Source organism: Muntiacus reevesi, chromosome 20, assembly GCF_963930625.1.
Source record: "Muntiacus reevesi chromosome 20, mMunRee1.1, whole genome shotgun sequence".
Classification (NCBI taxonomy): Eukaryota; Metazoa; Chordata; class Mammalia; order Artiodactyla; family Cervidae; genus Muntiacus; species Muntiacus reevesi.
Window position 1 is genome coordinate 20,128,319 of NC_089268.1, and position 26,662 is coordinate 20,154,980.

The 26,662-nt window shown below is 36.3% G+C and overlaps 1 protein-coding gene and 1 pseudogene across 3 annotated transcripts in view; both read right to left on the bottom strand.

The window, feature by feature from the left end:
- Positions 1 to 26,662, bottom strand: part of SUPT3H (SPT3 homolog, SAGA and STAGA complex component) — a 376,606-nt gene that overhangs the window by 201,952 nt on the left and 147,992 nt on the right. The window lies entirely within an intron of this gene.
- LOC136151807 (large ribosomal subunit protein eL21-like) lies at positions 14,692 to 15,373 on the bottom strand (annotated as a pseudogene).

Sequence of the window (26,662 nt, forward strand, 5' to 3'; positions counted from 1 at the left end):
TCTTGGAGGGACATTTCATACAGTAAGTGAGGCTCTATTTGCTCACGTCCATACACTGGGCTTAGTTTTGCAATCAAGAACTAGATAAAATATCCAATCTATCTTTTACATAACAGGCTTTTCAAAAATATGACAAAAGTTTACTTAAAATTTTTTTCAGGTAAGTAGAATTTTTTAAAATAGTTTAATTGAGATATTATTTTTATATCATAAAATTCACATACAAAGTGTACGATTCAATGATTTTTAGTAAATCTGGAGCGTTGTACTACCATCACCATAATTCAGTCTTAGAACATTTCCATCATTCCAAAAAGATGCCTCCTGCCCGATTACAGTTAATCCCCATTCCCATCCCTGGCCCCAGGCAATCACTAATCTACCCAAAAGAAACCTTGCACCCCCCTACTGTTCTTCAAGGTTAAGGATTCCCTATTTCTTATCATTTAGGTCTCTACTTAAGGGGCATATCCTTGGAAAGACTTTTCCCAATTACCAGCACTTCCAATCCTCACTTGAATCAGAGCAATTAGGCATTTATGCGACTGATACACAGAGGTCTGTCCAAGATGATTTCATTTGACTGAAAAGGTTCCAAAATTTTTAAATAAACAAAAGGAATGAAAACCTCTAAGTTAAGTGCTTAACAAGTCATAAGGCAAATATTAGGTCCTGAACTCTAAGAGAGATCCTTGAGACAAAAGATTCACCAAAGAATGCCTTGAGCGCCAGCAAGAGTTGAGCCAACTATCAAGCTGCCTTTGTCTGGACTGTAATTCTCCATCTTATCCATAAGAACATCTTCTTGAAATTTTGTACTCTACTGCCATGGTATTACTCTACCAGGAAGGAAAATTATTTTTACTCCAGTATGAATTGTTAATTCATGTAGGTTCCCACTCATTACAGATCCCAGCATTTTTATTGAGATTGATGTCAAATTCACAAGGGTGTAATGACTAGAAATCTCCCTTCCCCCTTCATATTTTTAAATGAAGAAAACTTGTGCCAAAATTATAACTTAATTACACTTCCTTAAATAGCATTCTAGAAAAACCACCTGGTAATAATTAATACCACTGTTGTAAATAATCTCACTCCTAATGTACTTTTATTTCCAGGATTTAATTTATTGCCCCAAACAATAGCTTCAGTCTCATATACTATAATATTGACTAAATAAATCTGTAAATTAAAAAATACGGAAAACAGTACAAAATTGTTATATTACCAATTAAGCAACTCAGAAATTAATTGTGCAAATATTCATGACTGCCAACAGGAAAATACATAATATATTCCAGTTGCAGTGCATAATACATTCCATTTGCTCCCTCACAAAGGGCTTCAGTTTCAATCAGGAAGTGTACAAGACAATTGTCTTTCTTTGTAAACTGGCCAATGATCAATCACTTTTGTTCTGACAAAATTAAGAAAAAGTTTATCTCTACTTTCCACAATTTTCATCAAATCAAAATGAAACTTAGTATGCCTGGAAGAAACATATTTTAAGTCTATTTTCAAGAATATGGATGAAAAAGTGATAGAGAAAAATGTTAGGACAATTATATATAACAATTCTAGTGAGAATAAATATATAGGATATAATAAATGATCTTTTGGCTTCACTTTAAAATTTTAGCATGTATAAATAAGACCCTTTTATAGATATTTACACACATTATCAGTGAAAGTTGTTATTCTTTAAATAAATAACATTATGAAAATCTCAGTCCATATTTCTAGTAATTTACAACAAATAATGTGCAGTCTTCTAATTGTGTTAAAAATATTAATGAAAATGTACAACATGTACCAACTACCAGCCAATATATTATTAAGTATCTTCACAAGGAGTAGTTCCATAGAAGCAAATAAAAATAGTAAGGCTTCTCGGATGGCTCAGAAAAGGTAAAGAATCTGCCTGCAATGCAGGAGACCTGGGCTCAGTCCCTGGGTTGGAAAGATCCCCTGGAGGAGGTTATGGCAATCCACTCCAGTACTCTTCCCTGGAGAATTCTATGGACAGAGGTGCCCAGCAGGTTACAGTCATGGGGTTGCAAAAAGTCAGACACAACTGAGTGACTAACATACACACATACAATAACAATATCAATAAAATACAACTTAACACCTAGGGTTAGAACCATCATAGAATCCTACAACTTTCCAATTTCTGTGCTTTGTATATAAAAACATTTGAAATCTGACTCTGCCTTTTGTTCTGGCCTTACTTCCAGCCATGCATTCTTTGTTCCCATGTGACATATCAAAACTGTCTGAAGAGAGCTGACCATACAATGAGCTTCACATCTTCTGGCCTTGTAAGTGATGTTTTCTCTGGCCTCTGATTCTTCTTTCATTAAAATAATTATTCCAAAATGTAGTTCAAGGAGTACCATCCTTGGAAAGTTCTCTGTAATCCCCATGTAATTTAGATGCTCCTCTGTGGTATATTGCATCGATAGCCCTATCTTTACCACACACTATATCCATTCCCATTGCTAAGAAACTTCAAGTACTTTTATACTGTAACTCTGAGCTCAATCACGTTGTATGCTTTGGCCGATAGGATGTTAGCCACCAGAGGTTAAGAAGCATTAAACATTTCAAGTTGTGCTCTTGCTCTCTGCCAGCAGCAGGAACATGTGCCCAGGCCAGTTAGCATGCTGGCAGACTAGAGACATGGGGAGCAGAGCTGAGTCAGTCCAGGTCTCCCAGTAGAGGCACCTGAGATCAGTCAGATGGCAGGACCCAGTCAAGGTGGGGGAGCTGCACAATCTACGGTCCCAGGCATGTAAACATGTGTGCTGAGGTTTCACTACTGACGTTCTATGGCTTTTTGTCACGCAGCACTACTGTGGCAGTAAATAACAGGTCCACCCTCCCAAATGTTGCCACAGCACTTATTATAACACATGTTACATCACACGCTCATAGTGACTCACTTACCTCTCTCCTCTAGACTTTAGAGGAGAGTAAGTCTTATTTAAATCTGCATTCTCAGTACCTAACAAAATGCCGGATGCATGTGGACATGAAATACTTGCTTGGAAAAATATGGTGGGGGGGGGGAGGCAGAGTAAAAGGAGGGAATGAAAAAGGAGGGAAGAGAGGGTAAGAAGGAGAAAGAAATAATCTGTTGTTGTCCCCATTCCCAGCATCAGGGTCTTTTCAAATGAGTCAGTTCTTCACATCAGGTGGCCAAAGTATTGGAGTTTCAGCTTGAGCATTAGTCCTTCCAATGAATGTTCAGGAATGATCTCCTTTAGGATGGACCAGTTGGATCTCCTTGCTATCCAAGGGACTCTCAAGAGTCTTCTCTAACTCCACAGTTCAAAAGCACCAATTCTTTGGCACTCAGCTTTCTTTATAGTCCAATTCTCACATCCATACATGACCACTGGGAAAAAACAAAGCTTTGACTGAAAGACCTTTGTTGGCAAAGTAACAGCTCTGGTTTTTGATATGTTGTCTACGTTGGTCATAACTTTTCTTCCAAGGAGCAAGCATCTTTTAATTTTATGGCTGTAGTCACCATCTGCAGTGATTTTGTAGCCCAAGAGAATAAAGTCTGTCTCTGTTTCCACTGTTTCCCCATCTATTGCCACGAAGTGATAGGACCAGATGTCATGATCTCAGTTTTCTGAATGCTGAGTTTTAAGTCAACTTTTTCACTCTTCTCTTTCACTTTCATCAAGAGGCTCTTTAGTTCTTCTTCACTGGTAGAGCAGACCAAAACTGGAAGGCACATAGGTAGCTGCCTCCTAGATGACATGAAATAACTACAATTCATGTGACTTGTGAATATGGTGTTGGCAGGAAAGAGCCAATAACTGTAGTATTCTGGCCAACAGCATGGGGTAGTTTTACATATGTAGTAGAAGAGACCAGGGCAGAGAATCAAAGGGTGTATGTTTGAAATCTTAATCTTTTCACATGTAGATGTAGTAGGCAGAACTGCAAAGATCCAAAGGAAAAGGGCCCCCATTTTTCATTTTCTCTGTAAACCCAAATACTACTTCTTCCACACCTTGTCTCTACCTGGAAGGCGTGACTGTACTCCCTCAATGTGCCACCACTTTTTATCACCTGTTTAATACTACTGTATCTTTTAAGGTCTTGAGCAAGTGTTTCCCCTTATTTGAAATTATCTCTAACACCTATCCAAAGAACAACTAATTACACTTTTTGTATCTATACATGCATATTTATAGCATAAGAACATTATATTAGTGGTAATGGCAAGATAATGGAGACTTTATCTTTCTCATCATTATGAAATGAAAGAGCATATATTGGAAACTCAATAATGTTTACTGAATAAAATAGCACAAACATTCAAAATTGCATTATAGTTGGTATGCTTTGGGAAATAGGTAAAAAGTATTCAAGAAAGTGTTAGATAATATAAGTTTCTCACAGCAGCAGATATAAAAAAGAAAAAAAAATCAATGCATCTAAAAGGACATAAGATTTATAGTTACCATAATAATAGCAATGAGGAAAAGAACAGTGAAAGATATTTATAATACACACTGAGGATTTACTATTTGTTAGATACTATTAAGGGCTTTCCAGGTGGCTCAGTGGTAAAGAATCCACCTGCAATGCAGGAGACTAGGGTTAGATCCCTGGGTTGAGAGGATGCCCTGGAGAAGGAAATGGCAACCTATTCCAGTATTCTTGTTTCGGGTTTCTCTGGTGGCTCAGATGGTAAAGAATCCGCTTGCAATGTGGAAGACCTGGGTTCAATCCCTGGGTTGGGAAGATCCCCTGGAGAAGGGAAGGGCTACCCACTCCAATATTCTTGCATGGAGAATTCCATGGACAGAGGGGTCTGGCAGGCTATAGTCCAGGGGGTCACAAAGAGTCAAGACGTGACTGAGCGACTTTTACTTCAGACACTACTGACCTGACTTAATGTCAAAATCGCCCATGGGGTAGGTACTATTATTTCCATTTCTATGCTTGAAGAATTTAACTAGGTTATCCAAGGTCATACATTTGATATATGGCAGAAATAAGATTCCAATTCTTACCAGTCTAACTGCAAACTTTAAAAAATCAACCCACGGACTGTAACACTGTCTTTCACAGGAACTGAAGGGACCTCATATGTCATCTATTTAAGGCTTCTATAGCAATAAAAATAAAATAAATAATTTTAGATGATGTAAGCATATATCCAATTAGGGTGCTTGCAGTAGGTTGCTGGATGACGTGTAGATAAATTATGAATGACTTTTGTGACAATTAAGTGTGGAACATGCAGAAAAATAAACAAATACATAGCTATAACAATAGTCAGTTTACAGGATTAAGAGAAAAATGGAAAACTGGAACATCAAATGCTTTTTATATCAAGATCCAGAAAAAGAAATCTACAGGAAGATTAAAAACAAACATACAAACAAACTTCCAAGTCAAATGCAAACTAATGGCTTTCTCTCTATCCAAATTGTTTATGACATGAAATTCATCTTTTACATCTCAAGATATTACTTTAAATATTGTGACTGCATAACTAAGAAAATCTATGGCCACCTTTATGCATAAATCACAAACACATAAATCACTAGAGTTCTGGAAAAAAGTTCAGAAGTCATCATACCAATTAACACAAAATTTTCCCAAGGCTAAAACCTGATGAAAATTACGATTTAATGCAGAAATAATAAAACAGCAAGAGTAAGGTTAATTTCATCATACTAGATTCGTCATAACAAAATTACACAAAGAATGAAAGTGATATTTAGAACAGAATGATTAATTAGGTATATAATTATTATTATACTCAGTGAAATTTTCCTTGCAGCTTAAAGATATTCAGTTCAGATGCTCAGTTGTGTCCGACTCTTTGCGACCCCACTGACCACAGCACACCAGGCTTCCCTGTCCGTCACCAACTCCCAGAGCTTACTCTAACTCATGTCCACAGAGTCGGTGATGCCATCCAACCATCTCATTCTCTGTCGTCCCCTTCTCCTGCCTTTAGTCTTTCCCAACATCAGGGTCTTTTCCAATGAGTCAGTTCTTCGAATCAGGTGGCCACAGTATTGGAGTTTCAGCTTCAGCATTGGTCCTTCCAAAGAATATTCAGGACTGATTTCCTTTAAGATGGACCGGTTGGATCTCCTTGCAGTCCATGAGACTCTCAAGAATCTTCTCCAATACCACAGTTCAAAAGCATCAATTCTTTGGTGCTCAGTTTTCTTTATAGTCCAACTCTCACATCCATACGTGACTACTGGAAAAACCATAGCCTTGACTAGACAGACCTTTGTTGGCAAAGTAATGTCTCTGGTTTTTAATATGCTATCTAGGTTGGTCATAGTTTTTCTTCCAAGAAGCAAGCGTCTTTTCATTTCTGGCTGCAGTCGCCATCTGCAGTGATTTTGGAGCCCAAGAGAATAAAGTCTGTCACTGTTTCTATTGTTTCCCCATCTATTTGCCATGTAGTGATGGGACCGGTGGCCATGATCTTAGTTTTCTGAATGTTGAGTTTTAAACCAACTTTTTCACTCCCCTGTTTCACTTTCATGAAGAGGCTTTCAGTTCTTCTTGGCTTTCTGCCATAAGGGTTGTGTCATCTGCATATCTGAGGTTATTGATATTTCTCCCAGCAATCTTGATTCCAGCTTGTGCTTCATCCAACCCGGCATTTCACACAATGTACTCTACATGTAAGTTATTACCAGCAGGGTAATATACAGCCTCGACGTACTCCTTTCCCAATTTGGAACCAGTCTGTTATACCACTCATATGACAAACACAGAGAGTTTGACAAACAGAATAATATCCCAAAAAACCTCAAACCATAAGAACTTGGCTTCCCCAAATAACTCCAGGTTCCCACAGAAGAATCTGAGCTTCTTTTGTCATACACAAATGTCATATCTCAAACCCTTGGTAAATCTCTGCTTCGCCTTTACAGACAGAATCCTTAGGCAACTCAGAAAGGGAGAAAGGGAAAGTGTTCTGCTCGAGGGGCTCCCTGCTCGAGCGATGCAGAATCCACCTGTAATGCAGAAGACACAGGAGACTCAGCTTTATCCCTGGGTCGAGAAGATCCCCTGGAGTAGGAAATGGCAACCCATTCCAGTATTCTTGCCTGGAGAACCCCACAGACAGAGGAACATGGTGGGCTACAGTCCATAAAGTCACACAGAGGTCAGGCAAGACTGAGTGACTGAGCACACAGGTGATGCTCTATGATTGAAACAAGTGTAACATCTGTCTCCCTCAGCAGCAGCAAGAAATCAGAATATTAGATGACACAATCTGAGTTCTCTCAGCTTCAGGACGCGCCCCTACACATTCAAAGGATAAAAGCTAAGAAATTATGGTTAGGTGAGTGACAAAATACATTTCACAGGTGGGTGACTCAAAATAATACTAAACATTTCAAATTAAATTCTTCATACTGTACTATTCAATTATTCATTAAATTCAGGGAGCTTGTTTCTACTTAGGGGTCTGTTCTTAAAACCCTAAGTAGAAAAACTTAAGTGAAAAAGAGAGATTTCATTCTTTATAGATGAAAGAGATTTCATTTTTTAAAGATGAAAGAGATTTCATTTTTGAAAAACGAAAGAGTGCCAAAGTATGAAAACACTATTTTCTGTGTATATAAAACTTTAAAAGGAAAATGTCAAATTTATCTGTTTACTCTTACTACATTTTCATATACGTATATTCACTATATTTCACATCTTTATTATGCTGTTAAAATGCAATAGCCTACAACAATCTGTTCCAGATTGGGGTGAAAGATGGGAATTGGTGAGGAAATAGGAAACGAACAAGGTTGTCTGTAGCACTTTTAGTAAATGTTACAGAAATAACACATAACAGAAAAAACCATGGTTCAATTTAGTATAACTACCTCAATTTTCTTAAACTGACATACACTTTACAGTTAAAGGTCTTACACATTTTCTCTCTAAAACACTTAATTTAAGAACAATTTGGCAGCACTTCTGGAGTAAAAATAATATTTATATTTATAAAAATATGTATGTATTTAAATGTATAAAATACTGATATTTAAAATGTCTCTTTTTAATCTATTTGCTAAAAAAACCATCATTAATTTTATTCTGGCAACTAAACTTCCTCCCAATGTCCTACGGCTAAATCACCACACAGATAATTAAAACAGCAAAGATAGAGGAGACAGTTGCTCTTATTCTCATAAAAGAGTTTTGCTTTTAATTTTTGTTAAAAAGAAACAAAATGGGTGTAATGTTGGAGAAGAGTCCCATCAGAAGAAAGTATTTTTCAAATTTAGACGAGGAGGTGTACTTCATGTGTACCTTCTAAGTTTAAATCACATTGAATACTAAACTCCCAGATCTGGTCAATAGAATAATAATCATGAGAACCTCATTAAATTCTTTCATTTTGGATTGCATACTGAAGATGAAAGGAGGAAATTTAAGAGTCTATATGTGCTCTTCTTTCAGCTGTATCATTAATATGTTGGAAGGCCTGGGGTAAATTTATTTATATCAGCTAAATATTCTAGGTATCTACTCAGTTGTTCAACACACATACACACAGATACATCTTCATTTACAGATAAATTTAATTGCTTAACAATAGTCAATGAACTATAATCATTCTCCCACTAAAAGCAGAGAAATAAATGTGAATAACACCGAGTCCTTACAAACTCTAAAAATATATATAGCAACTGGCATATGAATATAAAAATATACAACTGCCCCTTTTAGTCAAACATAAAATTACATTATCTACTTTTTCTTTCATATGTGAAGTAGACTAATAAACTATTGAGAATAAAGTATTGGTAAATAGAGGGCCAGTGAAGACTTTCTATATAAGGCCAGACTGCAAATATTTTCACCTTTGTGAGCCATGAGGTCCCTGCTGCAATCACACAACTGCCACTGAAGCACCAAAGCAGCCACTGACAATCCATGCGTGAAGGAAGGAGCAAGGCCGTCCTCCAGTCACACTGAGCGGTCGTTAAAATTTGCATCTCACACAATTGATAACATGTCACAAGATGCTATTATTCTTCAGACTTTTTCCCAACGGTTTAAAAATGTAAACAGCATTCTTAGGTATACATGATATACAAAACAAGCAGCTGCCAGCATGCGGCCCTCAGGCTTAGTCTGCCAACTCTTGTATAATCAAGCGCCAATACCAGATATTAATAATACATGATTTTAGAGTGACTCCAGTAGGTACTGACTATATTTGATACTGCTGTTGAGAGAGAAGAAAGGAACACAATTGAACAATCAAGAAATACTCCTTTGAGTAAGAAGAACTTGAGCTAGGACTTGAGCTGATCTAAGGATGGTGAGAATTCATTTACTGCAGCTCCAACCTAGTTTACATGTGCAAGAAAGCTGTTCCACTCTCTGGGGAAAAAAAAAATCACTGTTTACTCAAAACATGTAGAAAACAACAAGCAATTAAGCACAATACTATTCAAGCTGTATTTAGAGTTTACCAATTTTTTAAATATTGTACATTCACCTTTAAAATGACCAAAAAACAAACAGTCAGGGGTTATCAAAAAAGATATGTGGAAAAAAAGAAAATCAAAAAATTATAAAGATACGTGTAGGTCCTCAATCCCAGCACCTCAGGATATGATCTTTCTTGGAAATAGGGTTTTTACAGAGGTAAGGAAGTTAAAATAAGTTTACTAGGTAGGCCCTAGCTCAGCATCCTTATAAAAGGGAGAAATCTGGACAGAGACAGATTCATGGAGGGAAGACCATGTGAAGACACAGGGAAAAGATAGCACTGTGACGGGATTACTATGTCTACATTCTAAGGCATGTCAAGGACTGCCGGCAAACAGCAGCAGCTATAAGGGACAAGGAAAAATCCTCCCTGAGAACCTCCAGAGAGAGAGCACGGTCTCCTCGACACCTTACTTTTGGAGTTTCAGCCTCCAGAACTGTGGAACAATGAGTTTCTGTGCTTTTCAGCCACCCAGTTTCCGATACTTGTTATAGAAGCTCTACAAAACCCAAATACAAACATAACAGAGCATTAAGGACATTTTTCATTTTTGAAGACCATCATTACAGTATTCAAAACACATCATCACTTAATGAACAAATAAAATATTAAGTCTGAAATAAAATAAACGCTGCATTAAAACTGCCATGTTAAAACTAAACTGACTTTCTGCTATACAGCACGTGGAACTCTGCTCAATGCTATGGTACAGCCTCAACAGGAAGGGGGTTTGGGGGAGAATGGATATATGTACATGTACTGACCCCTTCACTGTTCACCTGAAACTATCACAACATTGTTAGCCAGCTACACCCCAAACAAAATAAAAAGTTTTAAAAAAATTAAATGGACTTTCTTTGCATGATACAGATACCAAACGAGGCATTCCTTATTTTGTTTTTTTCAATACCTCAAACCAGATGTTCTTCAGCTAAGGTGGACAGCTAACAAGCAGACAGAAAATCAGAGTCATACTTATTTATCTTGCTGCCTCCAGATGTCAGGTGAAAGCTTCCTGAAAGAAGCAGCTGAGTAATTCAGCTGCTGCAATTAAGGGCCTTGGTGTCCTCAATGCCCAAATGGCATATTTCTCATTAGGTATGGTGTGTTCCTGAGTAATTCAAGAAATGACCGCTAATACCACCTTCTTGTCAAATGGGGGTAACATAAGCACCAGGAAATTCATTTGGATCCAAGTCAATATTTCTCTTTTTCAAGATGGGGCTTCATATTAATGAATAAAAGAAATCTTTTCCTCAAGCAAATAAAAGCATAGCTACCTTGCCCAGGAGCTCTTTCTTGCAGAAGTTATGCTATAACATTTTCATTAAATGGTTTGTTACTGCTTTAAACGTGAGCACCACCATACTTCTTTAGGAAAAAAACAATAACAATCAGGGTATTGTCTTGGATCAAGGCCACTCAGTAAAAATAAAGTCGGTCAGCAACATCAAGGATACCACAGAGTTGTCAGACTGCCTTTTTGTTATTTAAGAGTATACATTAATCATTTAACTTTGGCTTACACAATGTAGAATATTTTAAGAGTATTAACAAGAACTCAAATTATAAGATACCACTTCTCATCTTCACCCTATATTTTAACACAACATCACTGAAAATGTGAATTTATGAGGAATGTTAAAAAGAAAGCTGATGGATCTAGGCCAGATTTAGCTGTTAAAACTCCTCATTCTGTTTTTCCTCCTCAGGTTTCCGATTTATACCAACACTTTATGAGGAATCTTTTCTAATCTGTTTTCCCAATGTGCTATTTTCTATAATGTGTAGAATTAAAACAATGTGGTAGGTTCTCTCCAAGCCATTAACCATGGTCCCAAGATTATAATGACAGGGTAAATATTAAGAGTTGGGAAAATATACAGAAAGACCCTAGTGGTGGTAAATTAGTAGAGGGATACAAATTTGGAGACACAGATTCTGTTTCTATTTAAAGTAGAAGTGAGGGTTTCTATAATCCATCAGTAAAACTTACACTTGAGTTCAACAGGATTATCTTAAGATGTGGTCAGGGAGAACTCTATCCTGAGATTCAACGTCACAAACACAACTACATTAATACTCATCACAGGCACATAACCCAAATCATCCACTCTCCTGAATAACACCATTCAGCCCTGAGGGGAAAACTTCTCCACATTTCTGAAAACAAAAGACTACTGCAACAGAATGCCATAAGAGTTTGTGGGTTGTGTTACTACTGATATGGGAAATGCACACTGCTCTGGGAAGTCAGGGGGATTAATTGGTAGAAACGCTGAAGTTTTCAAATCTTCTTAGACAGCATGAATGCAAAAGATTCTGGCATTACAACATACTATTTTCAAAAAGTACCAAGGATTCATTTTCTCGCTTCTCTTCCTGTTCTGATTTGTGATTTTAGGTATATTTATGATGACACGTGGTACATGGGCCTTCATTTAAATTCTTACACCATGCCCTACACATTTTGGGGGGCAAGTTTGAACAAAACCTGAATCAGACACATGATGGTTCAAATAAGGTACAATTTCTATCTCATTTCTAGCACAGATTCACTGTCTAGTAAGTAAAAATGATGAAGTATGTTTAGAAATCTGGGGTGAAAAACATTAAGAACTATTGACCCTAATCTATTCCAAAAAGAAAAGGTTATCTTTCCTGTTTTTAAAGATTGCCGGTAAAAGGTAGTCCAAAGCTGTATTATTATTTATGATAAAGTTTCCATTTCCAGTTTATTTGTATCTCATCCATTTAAAAAAAATGTTGGAAAAAGCAGATTTGCCCAGAATGTTGGCCAAATTTTCAAAGAGATCCAAACATGATCTCCCAAACATGATCTTGCAAACTTTCTTAATGTCTCTGAAGTCAGATTTATGCATTTCAATGTCATTTAAGAGACCGAATTTAAATTTCTGGAATGCTTATCAAGCATAGTAACTGAAAACTTGAACTAAATTCACAAGTGTGCAAAGAAGTAAATATCCATTGGAAAAAAAATCCTGATTTACAGGGTGGCCCATTTAAAACAGTTCCTATTTAATAATGTGGCTGTGTACAGGGCCTCTTTTAAATGGGCCACCCTGTATGAAGCTTAAGTCCAAGATAAAAAATGTCCTCCCTTGAGAATTTTTAAAAACCAAAAACACTGTAGGTTTAGTGGTTATTTTTAAGGTTTTAGATGGTTTCTTTGGACTCCTTTAGAACTGAAAAAAGATGGATACACATTTTAAAAATGAAATGTTACAACCACACATCTGTAATGAGAACCAGTGCCAGTGGATATTTTTAAAGCAAATTAAAATGGTCAACTTTTTTTTTAAACTTAGGCAAACAGCTGCTACACATACAGTGCACAGTAACTACTTTTCAGCAAAAGTTCAGAAGGAATTTCCTAATGAAGATTTATAGGATGTTCTGGGATTGATAATTAAAGGTTCCCAAAAAAAGATATGAATGACAGCATCAGAAATGTGAGGGTTAAGGGCACTGAGCATGCCTGTCCTCTAAGGGAAGGGCCTGGATAAAAAATGCACAGTAGTCGTCACAAAGGGAAATTAGGATGAAATAGACATGGAGCAAAGTTTTACTGTATGTCTTTTCTCTACTGAATTCAAAATGTTTCTGCAAAATTCTATAGTGATTTCTAGTGTTTAAATACTTCTGTAATTTAATTTTGTCTCTTAAAAAGCGGAGAGGAGAAAGAAAAGGCTTGCCTGAAAAAAATTAAATAAAAGAAGTTGTGGGCTCTAAAGATTCTTTCATTCTGTACCGGATTTTAGTTATGCTTTTCCCTCCAAATCAATAATAATAATAATAACGATGAACCCTGTGATCATACTAAGTGCCAAGCACTCTTCCTACGAACCTGACATCATTAAGTTATTTGATTCCTACAACAATACAGTGTTATGAGGTTAATACTGTTATCTCCGTTTACAGGTAATCTGACTAAGCAATTAAGTGATTTGCTCAAAGTCACAAACACAGTAAAACCGCCTGTTATGACTCAGGTTCCAGGGTCAGTGTTAAGTATTAGGCTATTCTAGATCTTCAAAAAGAAGAGAAGTTGCACAGTTCCTTGAAACTATCATTTTGTCAGAATCGTATTCTGAACACGACATACTATGCCTCTTTAGAAGGGAAGCAGCAACCACATTCAATTTCATTCTCAGAGGCAGCTCATTTATTCAACAAATATTTATTGAACATCCTGTTGTCACAAGTGATAGGGCAGAAAACAATGAATGAATGAAACAGGAACTTACCCTGATAATCATAAGAGTACTCAGGTTGTACCTAATTGGGATGAATGCTTAACCTTAAAGGCAGATATCTATTGACAAGTCATCAGATAATAAGGTGGATGCACATATCAGCTTTGCCATACATAATAAAGTACTACCTGATTATATTTATTCTCTTTGAAAGTTGCTAAAGTCAACAGGAAGTAGAATAGGCAAAGTAAGGAACACAAGAGTGAAAGCAATTCAATCCAAGTAAGCAAAAAACTGCAAGACAGAGAAGAGGACACTGAAGAGGAGGACCAGAGCTAAAGAGAAACCACAGCAAGTACATAGAGAACCAGAGCGATAAGAATCTCAAGAATCCTGAGCTGCTACAAGGTGTACATAGTGGTACCCCGTTATAGTTTTAATTTACATTTTCCTGAAGATTAATGGTGTTCAGTAGTTTTCATGTGCTAATTGGCATGCCTTCCTTTGTACAAAGCCAAGTCTTTTGCCAATTTTTTATTGGTTTGCTAAATTTTTTTAAATGAAGTGTGATGATGAGATGCTCTGAATACAATCCCTTTGTCAGAAGAACTGCAAGTCTTCACCTCCTCTCAGTCAGCGGCCCACCTATTCATTTTCTTCAGAATGTGTTTCAACAGATCCGGCACAATTTGTTAAAAAGGTATCCCTTCATGGTTGAACTACCCTGGAATCTTTGGAGAAAGTAAACTGGCCGTCTATGTGCCACTATTGCTGGGCTCTCCATTCTGCAACACTGAGGGACATATCTATCTTTCTGCCACTACACACTGCCTGGATTACTCTAGCATTTCACTTTTTAGTGAGTCTAGAATTAGAGAGTGCAAAGCCGCCAACATTATTGTTTTCAAAAACTATCCTGGCTATTTTCTGCGGACACAGAAATTTTAGAATAGTCATGTCAATTTCTTTTTTTTTTAAATAATATCTGTCAATTTATTAAAAAATGGAACATACTGAACAACAAACTATCTTACATCTTTAAGGAAGAAAAAACTCTAAATTTGAAAAGACATCACCCACTGAATTTGGACACAACACCTCTAGTTAATTAAGAGAAACATTTGTACAGTCCAGGTCTTTATTTTTACACCCTTCAGGCCACGAATTCATAGGGAATGGGTTCCAACAGTTCAGGTTCCTTTCCATTGGTCCTCACAAAGTGTGCTTCTCTGAGTGGAGCAGGCTGGCGCTTCAGCTGAACCCAAGTCCCTTTCTCTTTGGCTTCCTTCTTTTTCTGATCATTTACCTTCACACGTTTTAGGAAGCTATCTCGGCTCTTAGAGTGCTTAATATGCTCGATATGCACATTAATTCTCTTGGCAAGAATCTTGCCGTTAATTTGTTTGTTTACAATGATGCCAACAGCATGCTGGGTAACACTGTAGACTCTCCCAGTTTTGCCATGGTAACATTTGTGGGGCATTCCTTTTTGAACAGTATCCATTCCCTTGATATCTACAATATCACCCTTCTTGTAGATTCGCATATATGTGGCCAAAGGAACAACTCCCTGTTTTCTAAAAGGCCTAGAGAATACCTAGCGGGTGCCCCTCCTCTTTCCCTTTGTGTTGGTCACTTCGGCGAATTAGCCTGAAGGGCCGGGGGAGAGAGCCACACGCAGGCCTTTACCTGGTCATGTCAATTTCTATTTGTAACAAAGCCAACTGTGATTTTGATTGAGATAACATTCAACTATAAATCCATCTGGGGAGAAGTGACAATAAATCACTGCAGATGGTGACTGCAGCCATGAAATTAAAGACGCTAACTCCTTGGAAGGAAAGTTATGACCAACCTAGACAGCATATTAAAAGGCAGAGACATTACTTTGCCAACAAAGATCCATCTAGTCAAGGCTATGGTTTTTCCAGTAGTCATGTATGGATGTGAGAGTTGGACTATAAAGAAAGCTGAGCACTGAAGAATTGATTATTTTGAACTGTGGTGTTGGAGAAGACTCTTGAGAATCCCTTGGACTGCAAGGAGATCCAACCAGTCCATCCTAAAGGAGATCAGTCCTGGGTGTTCATTGGAAGGACTGATGTTGGAGCTGAAACTCCAATACTTTGGCTACCTGATATGAAGAACTGACTGATTGGAAAAGATCCTGATGCTGGGAAAGATTGAGGGCAGGAGGAGAAGGGGACAGCAAAGGATGAGATGGTTGGATGGCATCATTGACTCGATAGACATGGGTTTGGGTGGACTCCGGGAGTTGGTGATGGACAGGAAGGCCTGGCATGCTGCGGTTCATGGGGTCGCAAAGAGTCAGACACGACTGAGCGACTGAACTGAACTGAACTGACAATAAATAGAAGGGGTGTAAGTCTTCATTACTTTGTCTTTTTTTCGCTTAGAAATATTTTGTAATTATAACTGTATACATCTCTCATATTTTGAATTTATTTCTATTTATGATCTTAATGCTATTATAAATGGGCTATATTTTGAACTTTGCCTTTAAAACCACTTTACTGAGATAGGACTTATATTAAAAAATCTATACATATTTAATTCATTCAACTCGATGAACTGGAGATAAGTATATATCCATGTCAGGGAAACCATTCCCACAATCTATGCCATAAACATACACATCATCTCTGAAAGTTTCCTCCTGTCTTTTTCTTACTTTTTTTGATGACAAGAACACATAAAATAAGATCTATCCTTTTAGAAAAATTTTAAGCATACAATGCAGTATTATTAACTATAGGCACTATGTTATATAGTAGATCTCTAAAAATTATTTTTATAATAGAAATTTTATACCTCCATGTTTTTCTCTCCTGCCAGTCCCTGGCAATCACTTTCAACTTTCTAGGTCTATGAGTCCAACTGTTTTAGATTCTTCATATACGCAGTATAATGTAGTATTTGTTTTTCTGTGCCTGAATTATTTCACATAGCATAATGTCCTCCAGGTTCAACCGTATTGTGGCAAATGGAAGGATTTCCTTTATTTGTAAGACTGAATACTAATATAACTGTATGTATGTCTTTATCCATTCATCCACCAATGGTCATTCAGATTGCTTCCACATCTTGGCTATTATAAACAAGAAATCTCATTTACTGATTCTATACTGCTAGATTATAAAAATATATAAATTTTCATTTCTTAACTGTATACCCTATGATCTTAATACAGTCTCTTCTTAGTTTCCAGTAGTCTTTAAACTATTATTACAATCACTCTTTAGCATTTTCTATATATAATATTATATAATTTGTGAATAAAAACAATTTTACTTTCTTCTCAATTAGAATATTTCTTTCATCTTCAGTTGCTTTCCTGCACTAAGACACTCAGTATTACATCAAATAGAAGCAGCAAGAGAAAAACATCATGCCTTGTGTTCCTGATCTTACAGGGAAAATGTTCTAATATATGAACTATGATACATGCAGTTTTCATAGATAATCTTTATCAGTTTAAGCATATTTCCATTTATAGTATCTTTTTTCTATATCTATTAAAATGGTTATGGTTTTTAACCACATGTAGTATTAATACAGAGAAATATATCAATATATTTTCTTAACGTTGCAACAAACATGCATTGTTGGGATAAATTCTGTATAGTCTTTACATATATATTGCTGGATTAGATCTGCTGACATTTACCTAATAATCTTTGCATCTCACGTTCAAGAGAGAGAGTGATTTCTAGTTTTCTTAACATATGTTGGTTTGGGTATCAGGATAAAGGAGTAGGCATCAAAAACAATGCTAAAAGGCAAATTTATAGCTATAAATGCCTACACTAAAAGCAAGAAAGATCTCAAATCAATAGCCTCCCTTTACAACTTCAGTAACTAGAAAAAGGACAAACTAAACCTCAAACCAGCAGAAAGAGGGAAATAATAAAATGTAAAGCAGAAAATAATAAAACAGAGAATACAAAAGCAAAGGTAACAAGGTGGGTTCCCTGGCGGCTCCATTTGCCAATGCAGGAGACTCGGGTTTGATCCCTGGCCCTGGAAGACCTCACAAGCTGTGGAGCAGCTAAGCCTGCGTGCCACAACTACTGAAGCCCACGTGCCCTACAGCCCTCACTCCACAAGAGAAGCCGCTGCAGTGAGAAGTCCACACGCCGCAACTAGAGAACAGGACCCGCTCCCATAACTAAAAAAAAGCCCTGCAGCAATGAAGACTCAGCATACCCAAAAATAGAGTAAAATTTTTTCACAAAGTCAATGAAACCAAAAGTTGGTTCTTAAAAAAAAAAAAGAAAATCAAGAAAACTGAAAGCCCTGAAAGTAGACAGACTCAGAAGAGAGAGAGGACTGCAATTACTAAAATCATAAAGAAAAGTGGAGACACTGCTACAAATTCCAAAGAAATAACAAGGATTATAAGAAGGTACTAAGAATAGAACACCAATAAATTGGATAAAGTAAATGAAATGAAACACTTCCTAAAAACATAAAACCTATGAACAGTAAATCATGATGAAAAGAAAATGTGAATAGACCTGTAACTAGTAAGGATATTGAAAAATTAACCAAAAATCTCCCAACAAAAAAAAGTCCTGATGAGTTATACCAAACATATAAAGAACTAATGCTAAACCTTATCACAACTTTTCCAAAACTTTAAAGAAAAAGAAACATTTTTAACTTGTTTTATGAGGCCAGCATTACCCTGATAAAGACACCACAAAAAAAGGAAACTACAGACCAATATCCCATATGAACATTGCTTGCAAAAATCTTCCTCCCCAAAATAGAAGCAAACAGTTTTCAGCAGCATATAAAGAATTATATACATCATGACCAGGTGGGATTTATTGCCGGAATACAATAAAGTTCAACAAAGAAAAATCAATCAAGGTAACATGCTATATCAACAGTATGAAAGGAAAAATAAAAACACATGACAATCTCAACTTACGCAAAAAGAAAAAAGTACTTGACAAAATTCACTAAGATAAAAACACTCAACATAATAAAATCCAACATGAAAAAACACACAACAAGCATCTATTCAATGGTGAAAGACTGAAAGCATTTAATCAAAGACCAAGAATAAGGCAAGGATGGCCCTTTCACGTTTCTATTCAACGTAGTACTATATGTTCTAGAGAGAGCTACTATGCAAGAAAAAGACAGGAAAGGCATCCTAACTGGAAAGGAAGAAATAAAACTGTATCTTTTTACAAATGGTATGAGTTTATATGTAGAAAACACTAAAGATTTCAAAAAGAACCTGTCAGAACTAATAAATGAATTCAGTGTACTTGAGTGTACCCCGCCAGGCTCCTCTCTCCACTGAATTCTTCGGGCGAGAATACTGGAGAGGGTAGTCATTCACTTCTCAAGGGGATCTTCCTGACTCAGGGATCAAACCTGGGTCTCCTAAATTATAGGCAAATTCTTTACCATCTGAGCCACAAGGGCATTTCTATACATAAAGAAAAATAATCTGAAAAGGAAATTCTAAAATCATTTCCATTTATAACAGTCTCAAAAAGAATAAAATACTTAGGAATTATCTTAGGCAAGCAAATTAAAGACCTGCACAACGGAAACCCCGTCAGTAACTCTCCTTGCCTGTTCGCCAACACCAGAGCCTGTCTGCCAGCGGTTGCACCATACTACTGTGCTTTCCAAGGTGCTGTACTGTAAGATTTAAAAAGCTTATTTTTTGTTTTTATGCATTATTGTATGAAAAGTATCATAAACTCATTACAGTATAGTACTATATACACAATCATGTTAGTTTGGTACCTAGACTAACTTTGTCGGAATTAGGAACAAATTGGACTTACGAACACCCTCTTGGAATGGAACTCATTACTTACTGTATGATTAAAATGTCAATAACACCTAAAATGACCTACTTTAAATACAATCCCTACAAAATTCTAATGTTTTTATGTAGAAATAGAAAAACCCATTCTAAAAACTGTATGGAATCTCCAGAGGCCCTAAACAGCCAAAATAATCTTGAAAAAGAATATAAGGGGAGGACTCCTGATTTCAAAGCTTATTGCAAAGCTACAGTAATCAAAGCAGTGTGGAACTAGCATAGGAAAAAACACATTAGATAATGGAATAGACTAGACAATCCAGAAATAAATCCTCACATATACAGTAAATTCAATAAAGGTATCAAGACCACTCTATGGGGAAAAAAGCAGTCTTTCAACAAATGATACTGGAAAAGCTGGATATTCATATGGTAAGGCATAAAGGCAGATCCTTAAACCATATACAAAAAAATTAACTGAAAAATGGATCAAGAACTTAAACATAAGACTTAAAACAATGTACACCATTGGCAGATATGTAAAATGGTAGAGCCACTATGGAAAACTGTATCGTGTTCCTCAAAAAATTAAAAGCAGAATTATTACATAATTGAGTAATTCCACTTCTGGGTATAATCCCAAAAGAACTGAAAGCAGGGTCTCAAATAGATATTTGTATGCCTATGTTCATAAAATCATTATCCACAATAGCTGAAATATGGAAACAAACCAACTGTCCATCTACAAATGAATGGATAAGTGAAATATGGTATGTACGTAAAATGGAATGCTATTCAACTTTTAAAAAAAGCAGGGGAATTCTATAGTATGCTAACATGAATTAACTTTAAGGACATTATGCTAATGAAATAAGCCAGATGTAAAAAAGACAAATACTACAAATATTTTTATGAACAACTCAGTAGTCAAAATCATCATAAACACAGAAAGTATAATGGTAGGTAGCAGGGTGTGGGGAGGGGAGAATGGAGTTGTCACTCTGTGGGTACAGAGTTACAGTTTTACAAAATGAAGAGAGTCATGTGGGTAGATGGTGGTGATGGTTACACAATAATGTGAATGTATTTAATATCACTGAACTGCATACTTAAAAATGGCTAAAATGGCAAACTTTGTGTTATATGGATTTTACCACAGTAACAAATTAAAGATACATATACAGGAAAATAGGAGAAATGCAAAACATATACTTTCAGATATAAAGGCTATTTATTATAAAGATGTTGATTTTCACAAAGCTAACCATAGATTCAATATAATTTCAAAAGGAAGTAAAATGCATAAAACCACCCTAAGAGAATTTGAAGTAGATTAATGAGGAAGGGACTATCTTATATCAAAATACAGTATATTTAAAACAGTGTAACATTCAGAAATAGATAAAAGTTTTTTGGTAACCTTTCATGGCATTAATCATCTCTCTCCTTTGCCGCACTTGTAACACTGGCAACTTTACATTTATTGAATGCCTGTCTCAACTGCAAAGGTATGCTACTTTGCAACAGATCACCTGATACACAGTAGGTACTCAAGACCTATTTGCTCAGTGAATGAATGAATAAATAAATGAAAGGAAATGGAATGCAACAATATCACCATGTATATATAAGAATAATACATGTATTCTCAAATCAATGAGGAAAGAATGGATAATTCAATTAGTGGTACTAATAAACTAGTAACTTGGGAGAAAAAAGGAGTTATCGCGTAACCATACATCATTTATAAAAATATTTTCAGATTGTTGGAAGATCTAAATGTCAAGGTAAAACTATGGGCAAAGAACAAAATCAAATACCATTCTTAACTCATTACTTTTTAGCAATTGTAATTTAGCTAAGCATACAGAATAAATATAATTCCCAAGAAGCAATGTGAAATAGAGAAGAACAAGTAAATTACAGCTTTAGTTAAGTATTATTTCATCGTAATTACAGTGACCAGACATTTCAGGCTGGTTGGAACAATGTTGGATTTATTTTCCAGTCCTAGGTACTGGCAATTCCAAATCTCCTCTAAAACTGGATCTCTGTATTCTATGGAAGCAACCCAAACTGAGAGGTAGGAAGTTTTGCCTCTTCAGACTGTTTGCAAACCTCTCATTAACTTTGATATACAAACAGACTGTCAGATAATAGTAAGGCCTTTTTCAATTCTATTTTCCCATTCAAAATTGCTTCAAAAGATGACTTCAAATGGCTCCATGTCTGTCTCCATACTAAACAGGAACAAAAGCAGAAAAACAGCCACGGAGCTCATCTACTTCAAATGTTTACCCTAATCCCTCATTGCCTACTCCAAAGTCCAACCAAGGAAATAAGTGACAGAACAGAGCAGGACAGAAAAAGAACTCTCTTTTTTTCTTTCTTTCTTACATTTCTCTTTGACCACTGGACCTTTCCTGAGACCAATGGACTTTATATATTATATTATCTGGAAAAAAGTGCTGTTTGAAAATTGCTGTAATTCTACAAAAGACTTATCAGATTAGCATTTCATTTGTCATTGATGACTGTTCATGGGGGAAAAAGAAAACAAATCCAAATGTACTGGCACCCTGTGCTTTGGAATACCCTGATACCTGATGAAAAAAAGCCAACTCATTGCAAAAGTTGCTGATGCTGGGAAAGATTGAGGGCAGAAGGAGAAGAGGGCATCAGGGGATGAGATGGTTGGATGGCAGTACTGATGCAATGGATATGAACTTGGGCAAGCTCTAGGAGATGGTGAGGGACAGGGAGGCCTGGTGTGCTGCAATCCATGGAGTCGCTAAGAGTCGGGCGAGACAGGGCGAGTGAACAACAATGCAGAGTGACTTATCAGAATTCACAAAAATAAACTTTAGGATGGAATTTAAATAATGCATCTGAATTCATACAAGTAAATTTAGGAAACAATTACTTTCTTACGGGAATTTTCTTTGCTTTTCAAAATTATTCAACACTGCCTAGAGACGTATCAGTCGAGAAATTAATAAAACTATAGCAATAGAAACCCTGTAATTCAGTCCTAAGAAAATTTGGGAAAAAAATGTTATGACTGTTATCATCTCTTTACAAAAAAGAAAAGTAAGACTTAGAAGCAAAAGTATCATGAATAATAGAAGGGGCGGGGGGTGCAGTCTCCTAACAGTAAACACACACACACAGTTAGTGGTTACAATCTTCATCTGCTTACTTTCAGTCCATTCTACTTCACTGCTCAGGCTGCAAGACTCGCTTAAGTTGAGGAGGCAGTGCAGAAGTTCTAAACTTGAGGAACAAATGATTTGAAATAAATTCCTTTTTTTCTTACTAATACTCCATATAACTTGCTCACATCCTCAACCCAGATAGTCTCCTGCAGTCCTAACTTCAAAAAGTGTTGTGAAATGTAAATTAATAGTCTTTCCCATCCCTAGTGGAAATTTTCCTTCCAATACAGAATATTTGGAGAGCAGGAAAGGAAAGCCACACAAACTTGAATTTCTGATTATCTATCATATTTGAATCATTTTAAGTCTGAAAATGAACTGCACCACATACTTAGTTAAAATGCTAATGGGGATTCACTCCTGCATATGTCTTCTGCCATCTCCCCCAAACTATACAGCTTAACATAAGTGTCAAAACAACCATTTCAGCATTCAGAAAAACCACAAACTTACAACAGATTGAGATGTGGCTGTTCATAAAAATCACTGCACCAATGAGTAAGAAAAGCATAAGAAAAGCACAAGGTGATCTTCCTGAGGCTTCTGACAAGCTCTCAGCTGTGTATATGCAGTAGTTCAACTAGGGCAAACCAAGGTAAGTAATTGGAAATTCAGCTGCTGCTACTGAAGAGGATCTCACTTGATCCAAAACGTTGTCAGTGAAAATGGTGATCTTAGTGGCACGCGAAGGCCACTCTCCCCTAGTCTGAAGTATTGTTTTTTTTCAGATAATCAATCAACAGTCTGGCAGGCAAGCCAGGAATTTAATAGGTAGGTCTGGGAGGTGAGACAGCTTGATGAGAGCAACAAGTATCCTGCACTGACTGAGGTCGATATATGCAGAGCAGAGAGTGGGAAGGGGTAAGCCACTCACACACCTTCAGTAAACAGAACCTGAGGTAAGACAGAGGAGATAGAAGAACCCAGCAGAATACCAGAGCCAGGAGAAACTTTAAAACAGCTCGAACACTGAACATACCCTCCAAACTGCACAAAGATCGAAAACTAGACAAGGGGAGCCTTCCTAGCTCAAACTATTTGAGTACAATTTCTGACCAGGAACTGAGTGAAGCAGCAGCTAAGCAGAAACGGAGGAAAACATTTAGGAAGCCAGGCTTAAAAATAAAGAGAGCTGGAAAAAAAAAAAAAAAACAAGTTAAACAGAGAGATCAGTGGCCACACAATTTGGGTGGAGATTCCGTCTAAATAATTACCAAATACACAAACAAAGAGAACAACAAATCTCAGGAGAAAACCCAAGTTCTAAAACTGCTATGAAATATTATCTAAAATGTCCAGAATTCAAGAAAAAGAAATTATAAGGCACACAAAGAAACAAGGAAGTATAACCTACTGACTCAGGGGAAAAAAAAAAAATCAACTGAAACTACCTCTAAATGTTGGGTTTAAGAGATAAAGATTTCAAAGCACCTATTTTAAATACATGTATAGAACTGAACACTGTCACCATGTTTAAAGAAATAAAGGAAAGTATGACAACAATGATTTACTAAGTAGAAATTATAAGAAAATATTACTTAATAAACAATGGAAATTCTGGTGCTGATGAGTACAATAACTGAAACCAAGAATACACTGGAAGGATTCAACAGCAGATCTGAGCATTCAAAAGAAAAAAATCAGTGACTTTGAACTAGACCTAGAGAAATTACCCATTCTGAAAAACAAAGGAAACAATGATTGATAAAAAATTAACAAAACCTCAGAGAACATAAAGTATACTACTTTAAGTATTAAAAAGAGTACCAGAAGTTGTTAGAGAAAAAGAAAACAAAAATATTTAAAGAAATACTGGCTGAAAACCAAATTTGATGAAAAACATTAACCAATACAACCAATCTCAACCAACTCCACACAGGATAAACCCAGAGATTCATAGCTATACATTTTATATGTCAAAGACAGAGAAAATCTTAAAAGTACCAAAAGAGAAATGACTAGTTCCATATGATATTAAGAGCTGATTTCTCATTAAAAACAAACAAACAAAAAATGATGCCGAGAAGCAATGGAATGCCATGTTTAAAGTTCTAAAAGAAAAAAAAAATCATCAATCAAGACTTCTATAGCCAGTAAAACCATTTTTCGTAGATAAATCTCCAGATAAACAAAAACTGAGAGAATGTATTGCTACCAAATCTGCCTTATAAGAAATAATAAAAGTAAAAAAGTGAAAAGGAAACCTACAGAATGAAAGAAAATATTTACAAATCATTTATCACATAAGGGGTTAATATCCAGATATACTGATATAAAGAATGTGTACAATTAAAAAAAAAAAAACCCATGATGATTTTTATAAAGAACAAAGAAACTTAATAAATATTTGGCCCCAGAGAAGACACACAGCCAACAGGTACACACCAAGATGCTTAATATTAGTAATGATCAAAGTATGCAAACCAAAGCCATAATGAGATATCACCTCACACCTGTTAGAATGGCATCATCAAGCAGACAAGATATAAAAATTGTTGGCAAAAGTATAGAGAAATAAGAATCCTAGTACACTGTTGGTGAGAATGTAAACTGGTGCCGCCACTATGGAATATAGTATAAAGATTCCTCCAAAATAAAAAACAGAACCAGCATATGATCCATTAATCTCATGTTGGGATATATACCCAAAGGAAATGAAAACAGGATCTTGAAGAGATATCTGTACTCCCATGTTTACTCTTTATTATTTACAATAGCCAAGATATGAAAACAAACTGTCTTTCAATGAATGAATGAATAAAGATACAGTATATGTATCACAAAGGAATATTGTCCGGCTATGAGAAAGCAACCTGATGTGAAGAGCTGACTCATTTGAAAAGCCCCTGATGCTGGGAAAGATTGAAGGCAGGAGGAGAAGGGGACGACAGAGGATGAGATGGTTGGATGGCATCACTGAGTCAATGGACATGGGTTTGGGTGGACTCCGGGAGTTGGTGATGGACAGAGAGGCCTGGCGCGCTGTGGTTCATGCGGTCGCAAAGAGTCAGACACGACTGAATGACTGAACTGAACTGAACTGAACCACTACATTATACTGCTAGAATACTTAAAAGACTTTGCCCTGGTTGTAGAAAATAAAGGAATCAGAAGTTAAGTTAGACAATGAAAGATAAACGCTGAAATGAGTTACTTACTGACAAGAAACCCAGGTGTTCAAGTTTTAAAATTCTAATTTACATTTGGCTACATGTTTGTTACCTCTTTCCTTCATTTTAATTCCCTAATACTTATCAAACATCTAGTATGTGCTGGATCCAAGAGATAACAAAAAATCAAAATCTCTGAAAACAAAAGGCTTAGTTAGACTTCTATGAGGCCATAAATTGGAAAATAATTATACAATGTAATTGGTGTATGAGGGATATACATAAGATTGGATGGGAATTGAACAGACAGATACACTCCAGAACTTCCAGCAAAACAGGCCAAGAACTAGATTGTCCAGGATTTCTGCAGTATGTGGTTCACAGGGGGAGATAGCTTGAAGGTGAGGAGAGAATTCTGAGCAAGGCAGTGGTCTGATCATTTTGTTGCTTTGTTAGCTATATGGACAATGGATGAATTGGGGCAATGTAGGAAGAAGTACATCTCAGTACCAGGGACAGGGCAAGAGGCAGAAGACAAAAGAATCCAATTCCATTACGGTAACACTACAGATGAAAGATTAAGGCTCAATCAAGACAATGGAAGTAAAGGACAAAAGAAGATGAAATAAATAATGTCAGTTAGCTAACAGAAAGATAGGCTATTTTAATGAAGAAATTTATCATTATAGAGAAAATTAAGCAATAATCCGCCTACAATGAGGGAGACCTGGGTTCGATCCTTGGGTTGGGAAGATCCCCTGAGGAGGGCATAGCAACCCACTCCAGTATTCTTG